This window comes from Cryptomeria japonica, unplaced genomic scaffold, assembly GCF_030272615.1.
Source record: "Cryptomeria japonica unplaced genomic scaffold, Sugi_1.0 HiC_scaffold_555, whole genome shotgun sequence".
NCBI classification, from domain to species: Eukaryota; Viridiplantae; Streptophyta; class Pinopsida; order Cupressales; family Cupressaceae; genus Cryptomeria; species Cryptomeria japonica.
In genome coordinates this window covers 1-18552 of record NW_026729364.1, presented here as the reverse complement: position 1 = coordinate 18552, position 18552 = coordinate 1, and the positions used below count along the sequence as shown (strand labels likewise).

General features: G+C 61.1%; 2 non-coding genes across 2 annotated transcripts; both read right to left on the bottom strand.

Moving 5' to 3' along the window:
• Nucleotides 1-4368: 4368 nt before the first annotated feature.
• On the bottom strand, nucleotides 4369-4487 carry LOC131872328 (5S ribosomal RNA). The gene has a single exon (XR_009370491.1). It is a non-coding gene; the product is annotated as a 5S ribosomal RNA (ribosomal RNA).
• A 7820-nt stretch (nucleotides 4488-12307) lies between these two features.
• On the bottom strand, nucleotides 12308-12426 carry LOC131872320 (5S ribosomal RNA). The gene has a single exon (XR_009370483.1). It is a non-coding gene; the product is annotated as a 5S ribosomal RNA (ribosomal RNA).
• Nucleotides 12427-18552: the final 6126 nt, after the last annotated feature.

Sequence of the window (18552 nt, the reverse complement as noted above, 5' to 3'; positions counted from 1 at the left end):
TGCGCACCAAGGAGCGCTCCGAAGTGTGCTCCAAGGTGCGGCGTGCACGAAGTCGGAGCCCGGTTTGCCCCGGGTGCGCACCTTCGCCGCGGTGGGCACCATGGCGTGCACGAAGTCGGAGCCCGGTTTGCCCCGGGTGCGCACCTCGCGTGCACCTTCGCCGGGGTGGGCACCTCGGCTGGGTTGCGCGCCCTGGTGCGCACCAAGGAGCGCTCTGAAGTGTGCTCCAAGGTGCGGCGTGCACGAAGTCGGAGCCCGGTTTGCCCCGGGTGTGCACCTCGGGTGCGCACCTCGCGTGCACCTTCGCTGCGGTGGGCACCTTGGCTGGGTTGCGCGCCTTGGTGGGCACCATGCAGTGCACGAAGTCGGAGCCCGGATTGCCCCGGGCGCGCACCTCCGCCAGGGTGGGCACCTTGGTGCGCACAACTTGCCTGGGCTGCGCACCAGGAAGGGCTCAAGATGGCACCCGCGTTCCGTTTTTTTCACTATCTTTCAGAACGGAAATTTTAAAATCTCGTTTTTTTTTGCCTTTTCTTGAAATTAGTGAAGGCAGCGCATCAAAGGTGCGCAACGCTGGTGCGAACCTGGGAGCGCTCCGATGTGTGCTCCAAGGTGCGGCGTGCACGAAGTCGGACCCCGGTTTGCCCCGGGTGCGCACCTCGCGTGCACCTTGGTGCGCACACCTTGGCTGGGTTGCGCGCCCTGGTGGGCACCATGGTGCGCACCAAGGAGCGCTCCGAAGTGTGCTCCAAGGTGCGGCGTGCACGAAGTCGGAGCCCGGTTTGCCCCGGGTGCGCACCTCGCGTGCACCTTCGCCGCGGTGGGCACCATGGCGTGCACGAAGTCGGAGCCCGGTTTGCCCCGGGTGCGCACCTCGCGTGCACCTTCGCCGGGGTGGGCACCTTGGTGTGCAGACCTTGGCTGGGTTGCGCGCCCTGGTGGGCACCATGGTGCGCACCAAGGAGCGCTCCGAAGTGTGCTCCAAGGTGCGGCCTGCACGAAGTCGGAGCCCGGTTTGCCCCGGGTGTGCACCTCGGGTGGGCACCTTGGTGCGCATGCCTTGCCTGGGCTGCGCACCAGGGCGGGCTCAAGATGGCACCCGCGTTCCTTTTTTTTCACTATCTTTCAAAACGGAAATTTTAAAATCTCATTTTTTTTTGCCTTTTTCTGGAAATTAGTGAAGGCAGCGCATCAAAGGTGCGCACCTCGCTGCCCACCACGGTGCGCAACGCCGGTGGGCACCCGGGAGTGCTTCGAAGTGTGCTCCAAGGTGCTGCGTGCACGTTGTCGGAGCCCGGTTTGCCCCGGGTGCGCACCTCGCGTGCACCTTCGTCGGGGTGGGCACCTTGGCTGGGTTTGCCCCGGCTGCGCTCCGAAGCGGGGTTATTGGAGCGCCGCCTCTTTTTTTGTCGGAGCGTTTGGTGGGGTTTCTCGCATTGGCTCTTCCGAGGCCCGGTTGCCACCCTGGCGCGCACGAAGTCGGAAGTAGGGTTAATTGCCCGGGTGCGCACCTTTGCCAGGGTGGGCACCTTACCTGGGCTGCGCACCAGGGCGGGCTCAAGATGGCACGCGCGTTCCGTTTTTTTCACTATCTTTCAAAACGGAAATTTTAAAATCTCCTTTTTTTTTTGCCTTTTCTGGAAATTAGTGAAGGCAGCGCATCAAAGGTGCGCACCTCGCTGCCCACCTTGGTGTGCTCTGAGGTGCGCACCCGGGAGCGCTACGAAGTGTGCTCCAAGGTGCGGCGTGCACGTTGTCGGAGCCCGGTTTGCCCCGGGTGCGCACCTCGCCTGCACCTTGGCCGGGGTGGGCACCTTGGCTGGGTTTGCCCAGGGTGCGCTCCGAAGCGGGGTTACTGGAGCGCCCCCTCTTTTTTTGTCAGAGCGTTTGGTGGGGTTTCTCGCATTGGCTCTTCCCAGGCCCGGTTGTTGGGTGCGCTCCCACCCTGGCGCGCGCGAAGTTGGAAGTTGGATTAATTGCCCGGGCGCGCACCTTCGCCAGGGTGGGCACCTTGGTGCGCACACCTTGGCTGGGCTGCGCACCAGGGCGGGCTCAAGATGGCACCAGCATTCCCTTTTTCTCACTATCTTTCAAAACGGAAATTTTAAAATCTCGTTTTTTTTTTGCCTTTTATGGAAATTAGTGAAGGCATCGCATCAAAGGTGCGCACCTCGCTGCCCACCTTGGTGTGCTCCGAGGTGCCCACCACGGTGCGCAACGCCGGTGCGAACCCGGGAGCGCCCCGATGTGTGCTCCAAGGTGCGGCGTGCACGAAGTCGGACCCCGGTTTGCCCCGGGTGCGCACCTCGCGTGCACCTTGGTGCGCACACCTTGGCTGGGTTGCGCGGCCTGGTGGGCACCATGGTGCGCACCAAGGAGCGCTCCGAAGTGTGCTCCAAGGTGCGGCGTGCACGAAGTCGGAGCCCGGTTTGCCCCGGGTACGCACCTCGCGTGCACCTTCGCCGGGGTGGGCACCTCGGCTGGGTTGCGCGCCCTGGTGCGCACCAAGGAGCGCTCCGAAGTGTGCTCCAAGGTGCGGCGTGCACGAAGTCGGAGCCCGGTTTGCCCCGGGTGCGCACCTTCGCCGCGGTGCGCACCATGGCGTGCACGAAGTCGGAGCCCGGTTTGCCCCGGGTGCGCACCTCGCGTGCACCTTCGGCGGGGTTGCGCGCCCTGGTGGGCACCATGGTGCGCACCAAGGAGCGCTCCGAAGTGTGCTCCAAGGTGCGGCGTGCACGAAGTCGGAGCCCGGTTTGCCCCGGGTGCGCACCTCGCGTGCACCTTCGGCGGGGTTGCGCGCCCTGGTGGGCACCATGGTGCGCACCAAGGAGCGCTCCGAAGTGTGCTCCAAGGTGCGGCGTGCACGAAGTCGGAGCCCGGTTTGCCCCGGGTGCGCACCTCGCGTGCACCTTCGCCGCGGTGGGCACCATGGCGTGCACGAAGTCGGAGCCCGGTTTGCCCCGGGTGCGCACCTCGCGTGCACCTTCGCCGGGGTGGGCACCTCGGCTGGGTTGCGCGCCCTGGTGCGCACCAAGGAGCGCTCCGAAGTGTGCTCCAAGGTGCGGCGTGCACGAAGTCGGAGCCCGGTTTGCCCCGGGTGCGCACCTCGCGTGCACCTTCGCCAGGGTGGGCACCTCGGTGCGCACACCTTCTCAATGTTTTCTTGCCTTTTCTGGAAATTGGTGAAGGCAGCGCATCAAAGGTGCGCACCTCGGTGTGCTCCGAGGTGCGAACCCGAGAGCGCTCCGAGGTGCCCACGAAGTCGAAAGTCGGGTTAATTGCATTGTTTTCCCCGGGTGCGCTCCGAGGTGCGCAACATCGGCGCGCACCAAGGAGGGCTCCGAAGTGTGCTCCAAGGTGCGCACGATGGCGTGCACCTCTGGTGCGCACGATTCGGAGCTCGGTTTGACCGGGGTGCGCACACCTTGGCTGGGTTGCGCACCTTTTGTGCGCTCCAAGGTGCGCACGAAGTCGGAGCTCGGTTTGCCCCGGGTGCGCACCTTCGCCAGGGTGCGCACCTTGATGCGCACGCCTTGGCTGGGCTGCGCACCTTGGTGGGCGCCATGGTGCGCACCTTTCGTGCGCTCCAAGGTGCGCACGAAGTCGGAGCTCGGTTTGCCCCGGGTGCGCACCTTGGTGGGCGCCATGGTGCACTCCGAGGTGCCCAAGATTGGTGCGCACCAAGGAGCGCTCCGAAGTGCGCTCCAAGGTGCGCGCGAAGTCGAAAGTTGGGTTAATTGTCCGGTTTGCCTCGGGTGCGCACCTTGCGTGCACCTTCGCCAGGGTGGGCGCCTTGGTGCGCACACCTTGGCTGGGCTGCGCACACCTTGGCACCCGCGTTTCCTTCATTTTAAATTTTTTTTTTTTACAATCTCTCAAGTGGGAAATTCTATAATCTCAACTTTTTTTGCCTTTTCAGGAAACTTTTGAATGGAGCGCATCATTGGTGCGCTCCGAAGTGTGCTCCAAAGCTCTCTCCAGCTGCGTGCACCTGCCCCGGCCGCGCACCCGGCCCCGCCCAGCTTCGCTCACCTGTCCCGGGCGTCTGGTGCGGAACCTTAGAGTAAGAAACATCACCGTGCACCTTGGCCAACGTGCGCGACTCGACCGAGCGCGCACTGGCCGAGGTGCACACCGATTTCACCTGGGTGCGCGCGCAGCACCTCGGGCGCACCGGGGTGCGCGCACAACGCCCGGGTTGCACCGTGGCCTGTGTGCTCGGGGCGCCTCGGGTGCGCGCTCGGTGTCGCCCCCCGCGCGCGCGGTAGTGCGGGCAGCGCACCCCGGCCCGGCCCGGCCCCGACGAGAACGCAAACGGGCAAAAGGTTTATTCAAATAGCATTGCGATGCCCGGCGAAAAACTAAAAAAGGGTGCAACACCGGGACTTCCCGGGAGGTCACCCATCCCAGTACTACTCCGGCCCAAGCGCGCTTAACTGCGGAGTTCTGATGGGATCCGGTGCACTAACGCTGGTATGATCGCACCCGTTATGAGCTTGTCGCAGTGTGTACTTAGCAAACCGCGACCCACGTGCGAATCCACCCCGGCCACCCACCCCCGTCGAGGTGCACACCCTCCCTCGCGAAGTGCGCCCCGTTCGCCAAGTGTGAGCCCTGCCCGGGTGCGCGCACCTTGCTAGGGCGTCGGGTGTGCACCCGGCCCGGCCTACGTGCGTGCACCTGTAGGGGGCGTCGTGTGCGTGCAGTGTCCCGTCTGCAACGCGGTGCCCACACACCACCTCGGGCGCAACGACCTGCGCTCACATGTGGGCCGAGTGCACCTTGGTGCATGTTCGGGGCGCCTCGGGTGCACGCTCGATCTTGCCCCGGTGCACCAAGGCGCTCGGTTTGCCCCGGGTGCGCACTTGGTGCAAGGTGGGCACCCAAAATAGGGATCAAGCACCAAAACACAAGTTTCGGGATGCAAAATGGGACCCAAGGACCACAAATGCGTTCCAAGACCCATGATGGGTCCACGAGAACAAAAATGTGTTCCGAGACTTAATAAACAAATATTGGGTTTTAGGAGAAGAAACATGCTCTGATGCCCAAAACGAGAATCGACCCCGAAAAGGCCACAGGCCAAAAGTGGGATGCGAGACAAAAAAAAATGGGACCCGAGGACCAAAATTGGGTTCCCAGGTCGAAGACAGGGCAACCGGACAAGAAACGACCTCTAAGGCTCGAAATGAGTCCCGACGACTAAAACTTGACAAGAAGCACCCATCAGGCACCCAACTCGACACCCATGGGATGCCGACCCACCCGGGCTTCCACCTAGCACACCTTGGCACCCACCCACCCTCGCACCCAACCTCGCACCCAACTTAGCACCTTTGAACCCACATTGGCACTCACCCTGACCCTGGCACCTTGGAACCCACATTGGCACTCACCTTGACCCTGGCACCCACCTTTGCACTCACCTTGGGACCCACCCTGGCTCCCACCTCGGCACCCACCCAGACACCCACCTTGGTTCCTTGGCACCCACCTTGGATCCTTGGCACCCACCCCGACACCCACCTTGGCACGCAACTTGGCTACTTGCCACCCACCTTGGCTCCTTGACGCCCACCCCGACAACCACCCCGTGACCTACCCTGGCTAGGGTTGGTGCACACCCACCCTGGTGCCCACCTTGGCACCCACCCTATGACCCACCTTGGCACGCACCTTAGTACCCACCCCGTTACCCACCCTAGGACCCACCCCGTGACCCACCTTGGCCAGGGTGGGTGCCTTGGTGCGCACAACTTGCCTGGGCTGCACACCAGGGCGGGCTCAAGATGGCACCCGCGTTCCGTTTTTTTCACTATCTTTCAAAACGGAAATTTTAAAATCTCATTTTTTTCTTTTTTTTGCCTTTTCTGGAAATTAGTGAAGGCAGCGCATCAAAGGTGCGCAATGCTGGTGCGAACCCGGGAGCGCTCCGATGTGTGCTCCAAGGTGCGGCGTGCACGAAGTCCGAGCCCGGTTTGCCCCGGGTGCGCACCTCGCGTGCACCTTCGCCGGGGTGAGCACCTTGGCTGGGTTGCGCGCCCTGGTGCGTACCAAGGAGCGCTCTGAAGTGTGCTCCAAGGTGCGGCGTGCACGAAGTCGGAGCCCGGTTTGCCCCGGGTGTGCACCTCGGGTGCGCACCTCGCGTGCACCTTCGCTGCGGTGGGCACCTTGGCTGGGTTGCGCGCCTTGGTGGGCACCATGCAGTGCACGAAGTCGGAGCCCGGTTTGCCCCGGGCGCGCACCTCCGCCAGGGTGGGCACCTTGGTGCGCACAACTTGCCTGGGCTGCGCATCAGGAAGGGCTCAAGATGGCACCCGCGTTCCGTTTTTTTCACTATCTTTCAGAACGGAAATTTTAAAATATCGTTTTTTTTTGCCTTTTCTGGAAATTAGTGAAGGCAGCGCATCAAAGGTGCGCAACGCTGGTGCGAACCTGGGAGCGCTCCGATGTGTGCTCCAAGGTGCGGCGTGCACGAAGTCGGAGCCCGGTTTGCCTCGGGTGCGCCCTGGTGGGCACCATGGTGCGCACCAAGGAGCGCTCCGAAGTGTGCTCCAAGGTGCGGCCTGCACGAAGTCGGAGCCCGGTTTGCCCCGGGTGTGCACCTCGGGTGGGCACCTTGGTGCGCATGCCTTGCCTGGGCTGCGCACCAGGGCGGGCTCAAGATGGCACCCGCGTTCCTTTTTTTTCACTATCTTTCAAAACGGAAATTTTAAAATCTCATTTTTTTTTGCCTTTTTCTGGAAATTAGTGAAGGCAGCGCATCAAAGGTGCGCACCTCGCTGCCCACCACGGTGCGCAACGCCGGTGGGCACCCGGGAGTGCTTCGAAGTGTGCTCCAAGGTGCTGCGTGCACGTTGTCGGAGCCCGGTTTGCCCCGGGTGCGCACCTCGCGTGCACCTTCGTCGGGGTGGGCACCTTGGCTTGGTTTGCCCCGGCTGCGCTCCGAAGCGGGGTTATTGGAGCGCCGCCTCTTTTTTTGTCGGAGCGTTTGGTGGGGTTTCTCGCATTGGCTCTTCCGAGGCCCGGTTGCCACCCTGGCGCGCACGAAGTCGGAAGTAGGGTTAATTGCCCGGGTGCGCACCTTTGCCAGGGTGGCACCTTACCTGGGCTGCGCACCAGGGCGGGCTCAAGATGGCACGCGCGTTCCGTTTTTTTCACTATCTTTCAAAACGGAAATTTTAAAATCTCCTTTTTTTTTTGCCTTTTCTGGAAATTAGTGAAGGCAGCGCATCAAAGGTGCGCACCTCGCTGCCCACCTTGGTGTGCTCTGAGGTGCGCACCCGGGAGCGCTACGAAGTGTGCTCCAAGGTGCGGCGTGCACGTTGTCGGAGCCCGGTTTGCCCCGGGTGCGCACCTCGCCTGCACCTTGGCCGGGGTGGGCACCTTGGCTGGGTTTGCCCAGGGTGCGCTCCGAAGCGGGGTTACTGGAGCGCCCCCTCTTTTTTTGTCAGAGAGTTTGGTGGGGTTTCTCGCATTGGCTCTTCCCAGGCCCGGTTGTTGGGTGCGCTCCCACCCTGGCGCGCGCGAAGTTGGAAGTTGGGTTAATTGCCCGGGCGCGCACCTTCGCCAGGGTGGGCACCTTGGTGCGCAAACCTTGGCTGGGCTGCGCACCAGGGCGGGCTCAAGATGGCACCAGCATTCCCTTTTTCTCACTATCTTTCAAAACGGAAATTTTAAAATCTCGTTTTTTTTTTGCCTTTTATGGAAATTAGTGAAGGCATCGCATCAAAGGTGCGCACCTCGCTGCCCACCTTGGTGTGCTCCGAGGTGCCCACCACGGTGCGCAACGCCGGTGCGAACCCGGGAGCGCCCCGATGTGTGCTCCAAGGTGCGGCGTGCACGAAGTCGGACCCCGGTTTGCCCCGGGTGCGCACCTCGCGTGCACCTTGGTGCGCACACCTTGGCTGGGTTGCGCGGCCTGGTGGGCACCATGGTGCGCACCAAGGAGCGCTCCGAAGTGTGCTCCAAGGTGCGGCGTGCACGAAGTCGGAGCCCGGTTTGCCCCGGGTGCGCACCTTCGCCGCGGTGGGCACCATGGCGTGCACGAAGTCGGAGCCCGGTTTGCCCCGGGTGCGCACCTCGCGTGCACCTTCGCCGGGGTGGGCACCTCGGCTGGGTTGCGCGCCCTGGTGCGCACCAAGGAGCGCTCTGAAGTGTGCTCCAAGGTGCGGCGTGCACGAAGTCGGAGCCCGGTTTGCCCCGGGTGTGCACCTCGGGTGCGCACCTCGCGTGCACCTTCGCTGCGGTGGGCACCTTGGCTGGGTTGCGCGCCTTGGTGGGCACCATGCAGTGCACGAAGTCGGAGCCCGGATTGCCCCGGGCGCGCACCTCCGCCAGGGTGGGCACCTTGGTGCGCACAACTTGCCTGGGCTGCGCACCAGGAAGGGCTCAAGATGGCACCCGCGTTCCGTTTTTTTCACTATCTTTCAGAACGGAAATTTTAAAATCTCGTTTTTTTTTGCCTTTTCTTGAAATTAGTGAAGGCAGCGCATCAAAGGTGCGCAACGCTGGTGCGAACCTGGGAGCGCTCCGATGTGTGCTCCAAGGTGCGGCGTGCACGAAGTCGGACCCCGGTTTGCCCCGGGTGCGCACCTCGCGTGCACCTTGGTGCGCACACCTTGGCTGGGTTGCGCGCCCTGGTGGGCACCATGGTGCGCACCAAGGAGCGCTCCGAAGTGTGCTCCAAGGTGCGGCGTGCACGAAGTCGGAGCCCGGTTTGCCCCGGGTGCGCACCTCGCGTGCACCTTCGCCGCGGTGGGCACCATGGCGTGCACGAAGTCGGAGCCCGGTTTGCCCCGGGTGCGCACCTCGCGTGCACCTTCGCCGGGGTGGGCACCTTGGTGTGCAGACCTTGGCTGGGTTGCGCGCCCTGGTGGGCACCATGGTGCGCACCAAGGAGCGCTCCGAAGTGTGCTCCAAGGTGCGGCCTGCACGAAGTCGGAGCCCGGTTTGCCCCGGGTGTGCACCTCGGGTGGGCACCTTGGTGCGCATGCCTTGCCTGGGCTGCGCACCAGGGCGGGCTCAAGATGGCACCCGCGTTCCTTTTTTTTCACTATCTTTCAAAACGGAAATTTTAAAATCTCATTTTTTTTTGCCTTTTTCTGGAAATTAGTGAAGGCAGCGCATCAAAGGTGCGCACCTCGCTGCCCACCACGGTGCGCAACGCCGGTGGGCACCCGGGAGTGCTTCGAAGTGTGCTCCAAGGTGCTGCGTGCACGTTGTCGGAGCCCGGTTTGCCCCGGGTGCGCACCTCGCGTGCACCTTCGTCGGGGTGGGCACCTTGGCTGGGTTTGCCCCGGCTGCGCTCCGAAGCGGGGTTATTGGAGCGCCGCCTCTTTTTTTGTCGGAGCGTTTGGTGGGGTTTCTCGCATTGGCTCTTCCGAGGCCCGGTTGCCACCCTGGCGCGCACGAAGTCGGAAGTAGGGTTAATTGCCCGGGTGCGCACCTTTGCCAGGGTGGGCACCTTACCTGGGCTGCGCACCAGGGCGGGCTCAAGATGGCACGCGCGTTCCGTTTTTTTCACTATCTTTCAAAACGGAAATTTTAAAATCTCCTTTTTTTTTTGCCTTTTCTGGAAATTAGTGAAGGCAGCGCATCAAAGGTGCGCACCTCGCTGCCCACCTTGGTGTGCTCTGAGGTGCGCACCCCGGGAGCGCTACGAAGTGTGCTCCAAGGTGCGGCGTGCACGTTGTCGGAGCCCGGTTTGCCCCGGGTGCGCACCTCGCCTGCACCTTGGCCGGGGTGGGCACCTTGGCTGGGTTTGCCCAGGGTGCGCTCCGAAGCGGGGTTACTGGAGCGCCCCCTCTTTTTTTGTCAGAGCGTTTGGTGGGGTTTCTCGCATTGGCTCTTCCCAGGCCCGGTTGTTGGGTGCGCTCCCACCCTGGCGCGCGCGAAGTTGGAAGTTGGATTAATTGCCCGGGCGCGCACCTTCGCCAGGGTGGGCACCTTGGTGCGCACACCTTGGCTGGGCTGCGCACCAGGGCGGGCTCAAGATGGCACCAGCATTCCCTTTTTCTCACTATCTTTCAAAACGGAAATTTTAAAATCTCGTTTTTTTTTTGCCTTTTATGGAAATTAGTGAAGGCATCGCATCAAAGGTGCGCACCTCGCTGCCCACCTTGGTGTGCTCCGAGGTGCCCACCACGGTGCGCAACGCCGGTGCGAACCCGGGAGCGCCCCGATGTGTGCTCCAAGGTGCGGCGTGCACGAAGTCGGACCCCGGTTTGCCCCGGGTGCGCACCTCGCGTGCACCTTGGTGCGCACACCTTGGCTGGGTTGCGCGGCCTGGTGGGCACCATGGTGCGCACCAAGGAGCGCTCCGAAGTGTGCTCCAAGGTGCGGCGTGCACGAAGTCGGAGCCCGGTTTGCCCCGGGTACGCACCTCGCGTGCACCTTCGCCGGGGTGGGCACCTCGGCTGGGTTGCGCGCCCTGGTGCGCACCAAGGAGCGCTCCGAAGTGTGCTCCAAGGTGCGGCGTGCACGAAGTCGGAGCCCGGTTTGCCCCGGGTGCGCACCTTCGCCGCGGTGCGCACCATGGCGTGCACGAAGTCGGAGCCCGGTTTGCCCCGGGTGCGCACCTCGCGTGCACCTTCGGCGGGGTTGCGCGCCCTGGTGGGCACCATGGTGCGCACCAAGGAGCGCTCCGAAGTGTGCTCCAAGGTGCGGCGTGCACGAAGTCGGAGCCCGGTTTGCCCCGGGTGCGCACCTCGCGTGCACCTTCGGCGGGGTTGCGCGCCCTGGTGGGCACCATGGTGCGCACCAAGGAGCGCTCCGAAGTGTGCTCCAAGGTGCGGCGTGCACGAAGTCGGAGCCCGGTTTGCCCCGGGTGCGCACCTCGCGTGCACCTTCGCCGCGGTGGGCACCATGGCGTGCACGAAGTCGGAGCCCGGTTTGCCCCGGGTGCGCACCTCGCGTGCACCTTCGCCGGGGTGGGCACCTCGGCTGGGTTGCGCGCCCTGGTGCGCACCAAGGAGCGCTCCGAAGTGTGCTCCAAGGTGCGGCGTGCACGAAGTCGGAGCCCGGTTTGCCCCGGGTGCGCACCTCGCGTGCACCTTCGCCAGGGTGGGCACCTCGGTGCGCACACCTTCTCAATGTTTTCTTGCCTTTTCTGGAAATTGGTGAAGGCAGCGCATCAAAGGTGCGCACCTCGGTGTGCTCCGAGGTGCGAACCCGAGAGCGCTCCGAGGTGCCCACGAAGTCGAAAGTCGGGTTAATTGCATTGTTTTCCCCGGGTGCGCTCCGAGGTGCGCAACATCGGCGCGCACCAAGGAGGGCTCCGAAGTGTGCTCCAAGGTGCGCACGATGGCGTGCACCTCTGGTGCGCACGATTCGGAGCTCGGTTTGACCGGGGTGCGCACACCTTGGCTGGGTTGCGCACCTTTTGTGCGCTCCAAGGTGCGCACGAAGTCGGAGCTCGGTTTGCCCCGGGTGCGCACCTTCGCCAGGGTGCGCACCTTGATGCGCACGCCTTGGCTGGGCTGCGCACCTTGGTGGGCGCCATGGTGCGCACCTTTCGTGCGCTCCAAGGTGCGCACGAAGTCGGAGCTCGGTTTGCCCCGGGTGCGCACCTTGGTGGGCGCCATGGTGCACTCCGAGGTGCCCAAGATTGGTGCGCACCAAGGAGCGCTCCGAAGTGCGCTCCAAGGTGCGCGCGAAGTCGAAAGTTGGGTTAATTGTCCGGTTTGCCTCGGGTGCGCACCTTGCGTGCACCTTCGCCAGGGTGGGCGCCTTGGTGCGCACACCTTGGCTGGGCTGCGCACACCTTGGCACCCCGCGTTTCCTTCATTTTAAATTTTTTTTTTTTACAATCTCTCAAGTGGGAAATTCTATAATCTCAACTTTTTTTGCCTTTTCAGGAAACTTTTGAATGGAGCGCATCATTGGTGCGCTCCGAAGTGTGCTCCAAAGCTCTCTCCAGCTGCGTGCACCTGCCCCGGCCGCGCACCCGGCCCCGCCCAGCTTCGCTCACCTGTCCCGGGCGTCTGGTGCGGAACCTTAGAGTAAGAAACATCACCGTGCACCTTGGCCAACGTGCGCGACTCGACCGAGCGCGCACTGGCCGAGGTGCACACCGATTTCACCTGGGTGCGCGCGCAGCACCTCGGGCGCACCGGGGTGCGCGCACAACGCCCGGGTTGCACCGTGGCCTGTGTGCTCGGGGCGCCTCGGGTGCGCGCTCGGTGTCGCCCCCCGCGCGCGCGGTAGTGCGGGCAGCGCACCCCGGCCCGGCCCGGCCCCGACGAGAACGCAAACGGGCAAAAGGTTTATTCAAATAGCATTGCGATGCCCGGCGAAAAACTAAAAAAGGGTGCAACACCGGGACTTCCCGGGAGGTCACCCATCCCAGTACTACTCCGGCCCAAGCGCGCTTAACTGCGGAGTTCTGATGGGATCCGGTGCACTAACGCTGGTATGATCGCACCCGTTATGAGCTTGTCGCAGTGTGTACTTAGCAAACCGCGACCCACGTGCGAATCCACCCCGGCCACCCACCCCCCGTCGAGGTGCACACCCTCCCTCGCGAAGTGCGCCCCGTTCGCCAAGTGTGAGCCCTGCCCGGGTGCGCGCACCTTGCTAGGGCGTCGGGTGTGCACCCGGCCCGGCCTACGTGCGTGCACCTGGAGGGGGCGTCGTGTGCGTGCAGTGTCCCGTCTGCAACGCGGTGCCCACACACCACCTCGGGCGCAACGACCTGCGCTCACATGTGGGCCGAGTGCACCTTGGTGCATGTTCGGGGCGCCTCGGGTGCACGCTCGATCTTGCCCCGGTGCACCAAGGCGCTCGGTTTGCCCCGGGTGCGCACTTGGTGCAAGGTGGGCACCCAAAATAGGGATCAAGCACCAAAACACAAGTTTCGGGATGCAAAATGGGACCCAAGGACCACAAATGCGTTCCAAGACCCATGATGGGTCCACGAGAACAAAAATGTGTTCCGAGACTTAATAAACAAATATTGGGTTTTAGGAGAAGAAACATGCTCTGATGCCCAAAACGAGAATCGACCCCGAAAAGGCCACAGGCCAAAAGTGGGATGCGAGACAAAAAAAAATGGGACCCGAGGACCAAAATTGGGTTCCCAGGTCGAAGACAGGGCAACCGGACAAGAAACGACCTCTAAGGCTCGAAATGAGTCCCGACGACTAAAACTTGACAAGAAGCACCCATCAGGCACCCAACTCGACACCCATGGGATGCCGACCCACCCGGGCTTCCACCTAGCACACCTTGGCACCCACCCACCCTCGCACCCAACCTCGCACCCAACTTAGCACCTTTGAACCCACATTGGCACTCACCCTGACCCTGGCACCTTGGAACCCACATTGGCACTCACCTTGACCCTGGCACCCACCTTTGCACTCACCTTGGGACCCACCCTGGCTCCCACCTCGGCACCCACCCAGACACCCACCTTGGTTCCTTGGCACCCACCTTGGATCCTTGGCACCCACCCCGACACCCACCTTGGCACGCAACTTGGCTACTTGCCACCCACCTTGGCTCCTTGACGCCCACCCCGACAACCACCCCGTGACCTACCCTGGCTAGGGTTGGTGCACACCCACCCTGGTGCCCACCTTGGCACCCACCCTATGACCCACCTTGGCACGCACCTTAGTACCCACCCCGTTACCCACCCTAGGACCCACCCCGTGACCCACCTTGGCCAGGGTGGGTGCACCCACCCTGGTGCCCACCTTGGCACCCACCATCCTAGCACCCAGCCTGTGACCGGGCTTGGAACCCAACCTTGCACCCGCACCCGTCTTGGCCAGTGTGGGTGCGCACCCATCCTGGCACCCACGTTGTGACCACACCCTTTAACCCACGCACCCTAGCACCCACGTTGGCACCCACCTTGGAACCCAACCTAGCAACTTGGCACCCACCCCGTGACCCACCTTGGCATCCACCATAGCAGTCGCCGGACTTGGCACCCACCTCGGCACCCACCTTGACACTTGTGGACCCACCTTGCCACTCACCCTAGCATCGACCCTCCTAGCACCCACCCTGGCACCTTTGCACCCTAGCACTCACCCATCCTAGCACCTAACCTGTGACCCACCTTGACACTCACCCTCGCACCCACCTTGGAACCCAACCTAGCACCCACCCACCCTGACACCAACCCTAGCACCTACCCCCCCTTGCACCCACCCTGTGACCCATCTTGGCACCCACCATCCTACCACTCAACCTATCACCCACCTTCTCACCCACCTTGGCATCCACCTTAGCACCCACCCACACTGGCACCTTGGCACCCACCTCGGGCAAGGTGGGTGCACACCCACCCTGGCACCCCAATTTAGAACCCACCGAGCATGTTACCCACCTTGGCACCCACATTGCAGCCCACCCTAGTACCCACCCTATGACCCACATTGGCATCCACACCCTAGCACCCAGGCACCTCGACACCCGCCTTGACACCCACCCTAGCACTGAACCTGTGACCCACCTTGGAACTCACCCTAGAACCCACCCACCCTGTGAACCACCTTGGCATCCACCTTAGCACCCACCCACCTTGGCACCCACTCTAGCACTCACCCATCCTAACACCCAACTTGTTACCCACCTTGGCACCCGCCCTCGCGTCCACCTTGAAACCCACCCTAGCACCCACCCACGCAGAGCCCACCTTGGCACCCAACCTAACACCCACGCATCCTGGCACCCAACTTGTGACCCACTTGGAACCCACCCTAGTACCCACCTTTGAACCCACTATATCACCCACCCACCTTGGCACCCACCCTATGACCCTCTTTGGAATCCACCCTAGCACGCACCCACCCTGGCACCCACCATGGAGCGCACCCTAGCACCCACCCACCTCGGCACGCACCTCAACACCCACCTTGGTGTGCGCACTGCGCCAACCTCTCAAAGACCCTATGTGGTGCGCTCCCAAAGTGTACACCTTTGGTGCGCTCCAAGGTGCGCACCTTTGGTGCACACCGAGGTGCACACCAAAGTGTGCACCGAGGTGAGCACCAAAGTGCACTCCAGGGTGCACACCAAGGCGTGCACCTTTGGTGCGGTCAATGCAAACGAATTCGGAAGTTGGGGTCGATGTCCTAATCGCTGCTGCAGACTACACGTATGAGAATCGGACAAATAGCTTTATATAGGGGAGGTGTTGCGTTTGATGGGTCGACTCCCCTGGTTGTGTGCACTGCACCAACTTCAAAGACCCTGTCTTGTTTAAGAAGTCAAAAGTTGGGGTGGATGTCCTAATCATTGCTGCAGTCTACGCATGTATGAGAATCAGACAAATAGCTTATATAGGGGAGGTGTTGCATTCGGTGGGTTGACTCCCCTGGTTGTGCGCACCTGCGCCAACCTCAAAGACCCCGCATAGCAGAAGAAGTCGGAAGTCGGATTTTGGTGAGCACCAAGGCGTGCACCTTTGGTGCGGTCAACGCAGACGAATTCAGAAGTTGGGGTGGATGTCCTAATCGTTGTTGCAGGCTACACATGTATGAGAATCAGACAAATAGCTTATATAGGGGAGGTGTTGGGTTTGATGGGTCCAACTCCCTTGGTTGTGCGCATTACGCCAACCTCAAAGACCTTGTTTTCGTTAAGAAGTCAAAAGTTGGGGTCAATGTCCTAATGGCTCCTGCAGGCTACACATGTATGAGAATCGGACAAATAGCTTATATAGGGGAGGTGTTGGGTTTGATGGGTCGACTCCCCTGGTTGTGCGCATTACGTCAACCTCAAAGACCTTGTTTTCGTTAAGAAGTCAAAAGTTGGGGTCGATGTCCTAATTGCTCCTGTAGACTACACATGTATGAGAATCAGACAAATAGCTTATATAGGGAGGTGTTGGGTTTGATGGGTTGACTCCCCTAGTTGTTCGCATTACACCAACCTCAAGACCTTGTTTTCGTTTAGAAGCCGAAAGTTGGGGTCGATGTCCTAATTGCTCCTGCAGGCTACGCATGTATGAGAATCAGACAAATAGCTTATATAGGGGAGGTGTTGGGTTTGATGGGTCGACTCCCCTGGTTGTGCGCATTGCGCCAACCTCAAAGACCCTGCATTGCGGATGAAGTCGAAAGTCAGAGTTTGGTGTGCTACAAGGTGTGTCGAAGGTGCTCACCTAGGTGTGCACCTTTGGAGCACAGGAAAAGTGCCCTCCAAAAGTGCGCACCTTTGGAGTGCACAAAAGTGCCCTCCAAAAGTGCGCACCTTTGGAGCGCAGAAAAGTGCCCTCCAAAAAGTGCCCTCCAAAAGTGCGCACCTTTGGAGCGCAGAAAAGTGCCCTCCAAAAAGTGCCCTCCAAAAGTGCGCACCTTTGGAGCGCAGAAAAGTGCCCTCCAAAAAGTGCCCTCCAAAAGTGCGCACCTTTGGAGCGCAGAAAAGTGCCCTCCAAAAAGTGCCCTCCAAAAGTGCGCACCTTTGGAGCGCAGAAAAGTGCCCTCCAAAAAGTGCCCCTCCAAAAGTGCGCACCTTTGGAGCGCAGAAAAGTGCCCTCCAAAAAGTGCCCTCCAAAAGTGCGCACCTTTGGAGCGCAGAAAAGTGCCCTCCAAAAAGTGCCCTCCAAAAGTGCGCACCTTTGGAGCGCAGAAAAGTGCCCTCCAAAAAGTGCCCTCCAAAAGTGCGCACCTTTGGAGCGCAGAAAAGTGCCCTCCAAAAAGTGCCCTCCAAAAGTGCGCACCTTTGGAGCGCAGAAAAGTGCCCTCCAAAAAGTGCCCTCAAAAGTGCGCACCTTTGGAGCGCAGAAAAGTGCCCTCCAAAAGTGCGCACTTTTGGTGCGCACCAAGGCGCTGGTTCGGTCGTTGCAGGCGAGTTCGGAAGTTGGGGTCGATGTCCTGAGCGGAGGTGCAAACTACACAGGTGTCGGAATCGGACAAATAGCTTATATAGGGGAGGTGTATGCTTCGATGGGTCGACTCCCCAGGTTGAGCGCACCGCGCCAACCTCAAAGACCCTACGGTATGGATGAAGTCGGAAGTTGGGTCCGATGACCGATTCGATTAGTAGGTATGCTCATGAGGTCGGAATTTGGGTCCGAGACCTGCCATGTGCAGGAAGGCGAATGTTGACACTGTGCGTTGCAAGGTGCACACCAAGGCGCTGGTGCGGTCTTTTTAGTCGAGTTCGGAAGTTGGGGTCGATGTCCTGATCGGAGGTGCAAGCTACACAGGTGTGGGAATCGGACAAATAGCTTATATAGGGGAGGTGTATGCTTCGTTGGGTCGACTCCCCGGGTTGAGCGCACCGCGCCAACCTCAAAGACCCTACGGTATGGATGAAGTCGGAAGTTGGGTCCGATGACCGATTCGATATGTAGGCATACTCGCGAGGTCGGAATTTGGGTCCGATGACCTGCCACGTGCAGGAAGGCGAATGTTGGCACTGTGCGTTGCAAGGTGCGCACCAAGGCGCTGGTTCGGTCGTTGGAGGCGAGTTCGGAAGTTGGGGTCGATGTCTTGATCGGAGGTGCAAACTACACAGGTGTGGGAATCGGACAAATAGCTTATATAGGGGAGGTGTATGCTTCGTTGGGTCGACTCCCCGGGTTGAGCGCACCGCGCCAACCTCAAAGACCCTACGGTATGGATGAAGTCGGAAGTTGGGTCCGATGACCGATTCGATATGTAGGCATACTCGCGAGGTCGGAATTTGGGTCCGATGACCTGCCATGTGCAGGAAGGCGAATGTTGGGACTGTGCGTCGCAAGGTGCGCACCAAGGCGCTGGTGCCGTCGTTGCAGTCGAGTTCGGAAGTTGGGGTCGATGTCCTGGTCAGAGGTGCAAACTACACAGGTGTGGGAATCGGACAAATAGCTTATATAGGGGAGGTGTATGCTTCGATGGGTCGACTCCCTGGGTTGAGCGCACCGCGCCAACCTCAAAGACCCTACAGTATGGATGAAGTCGGAAGTTGGGTCCGATGACCGATTCGATACGTAGGCATATTGGCGAGGTCTGAATTTGTGTCCGATGACCTGCCATGCGCAGGAAGGCGGAATTTGGGTCCGATGACCGAGTTGATGGCGTGCCATGCGCAGAAAGGCGGAATTTGGGTCCGATGACCGAGTTGATGTTGATGGCCCGCCATGCACAGGAAGGCGGAATTTGGGTCCGATGACCGATTTGAAGGCGTGCCATACGCAAAAAGGCGGAGTTTGGGTCCGATGACCGAGTTGATATTGATGGCCCGCCATGCGCAGGAAGGCGGAATTTGGGTCCGATGACCTGACATACGCATGGAGTCCGACTCGGGGGCCGATGTTCGATTCGATGACTTGCATTGTGGGTAAAGTCGGAAGTTGTGGTCTTTGACCCGATTCGATGACCAGACTTCGGCTGCTTGAGAATCGGACAAATAACTTATATAGGGGAGGTAGTGTTCTCGAGCATCCTCCCCCCGTGCCCGTTTATGTCGATTGATGCTGGTGCTCGACTGGTTGGAGCGCTCGGATGCAAAAATCTTGCACCAGGATTTATCGATTGTGATGGACACGGCAAGTCTCCTGATTGCTATGCAGGAGCTCATCGTGAATCTCTATGCGGCCTTGGTATGGAC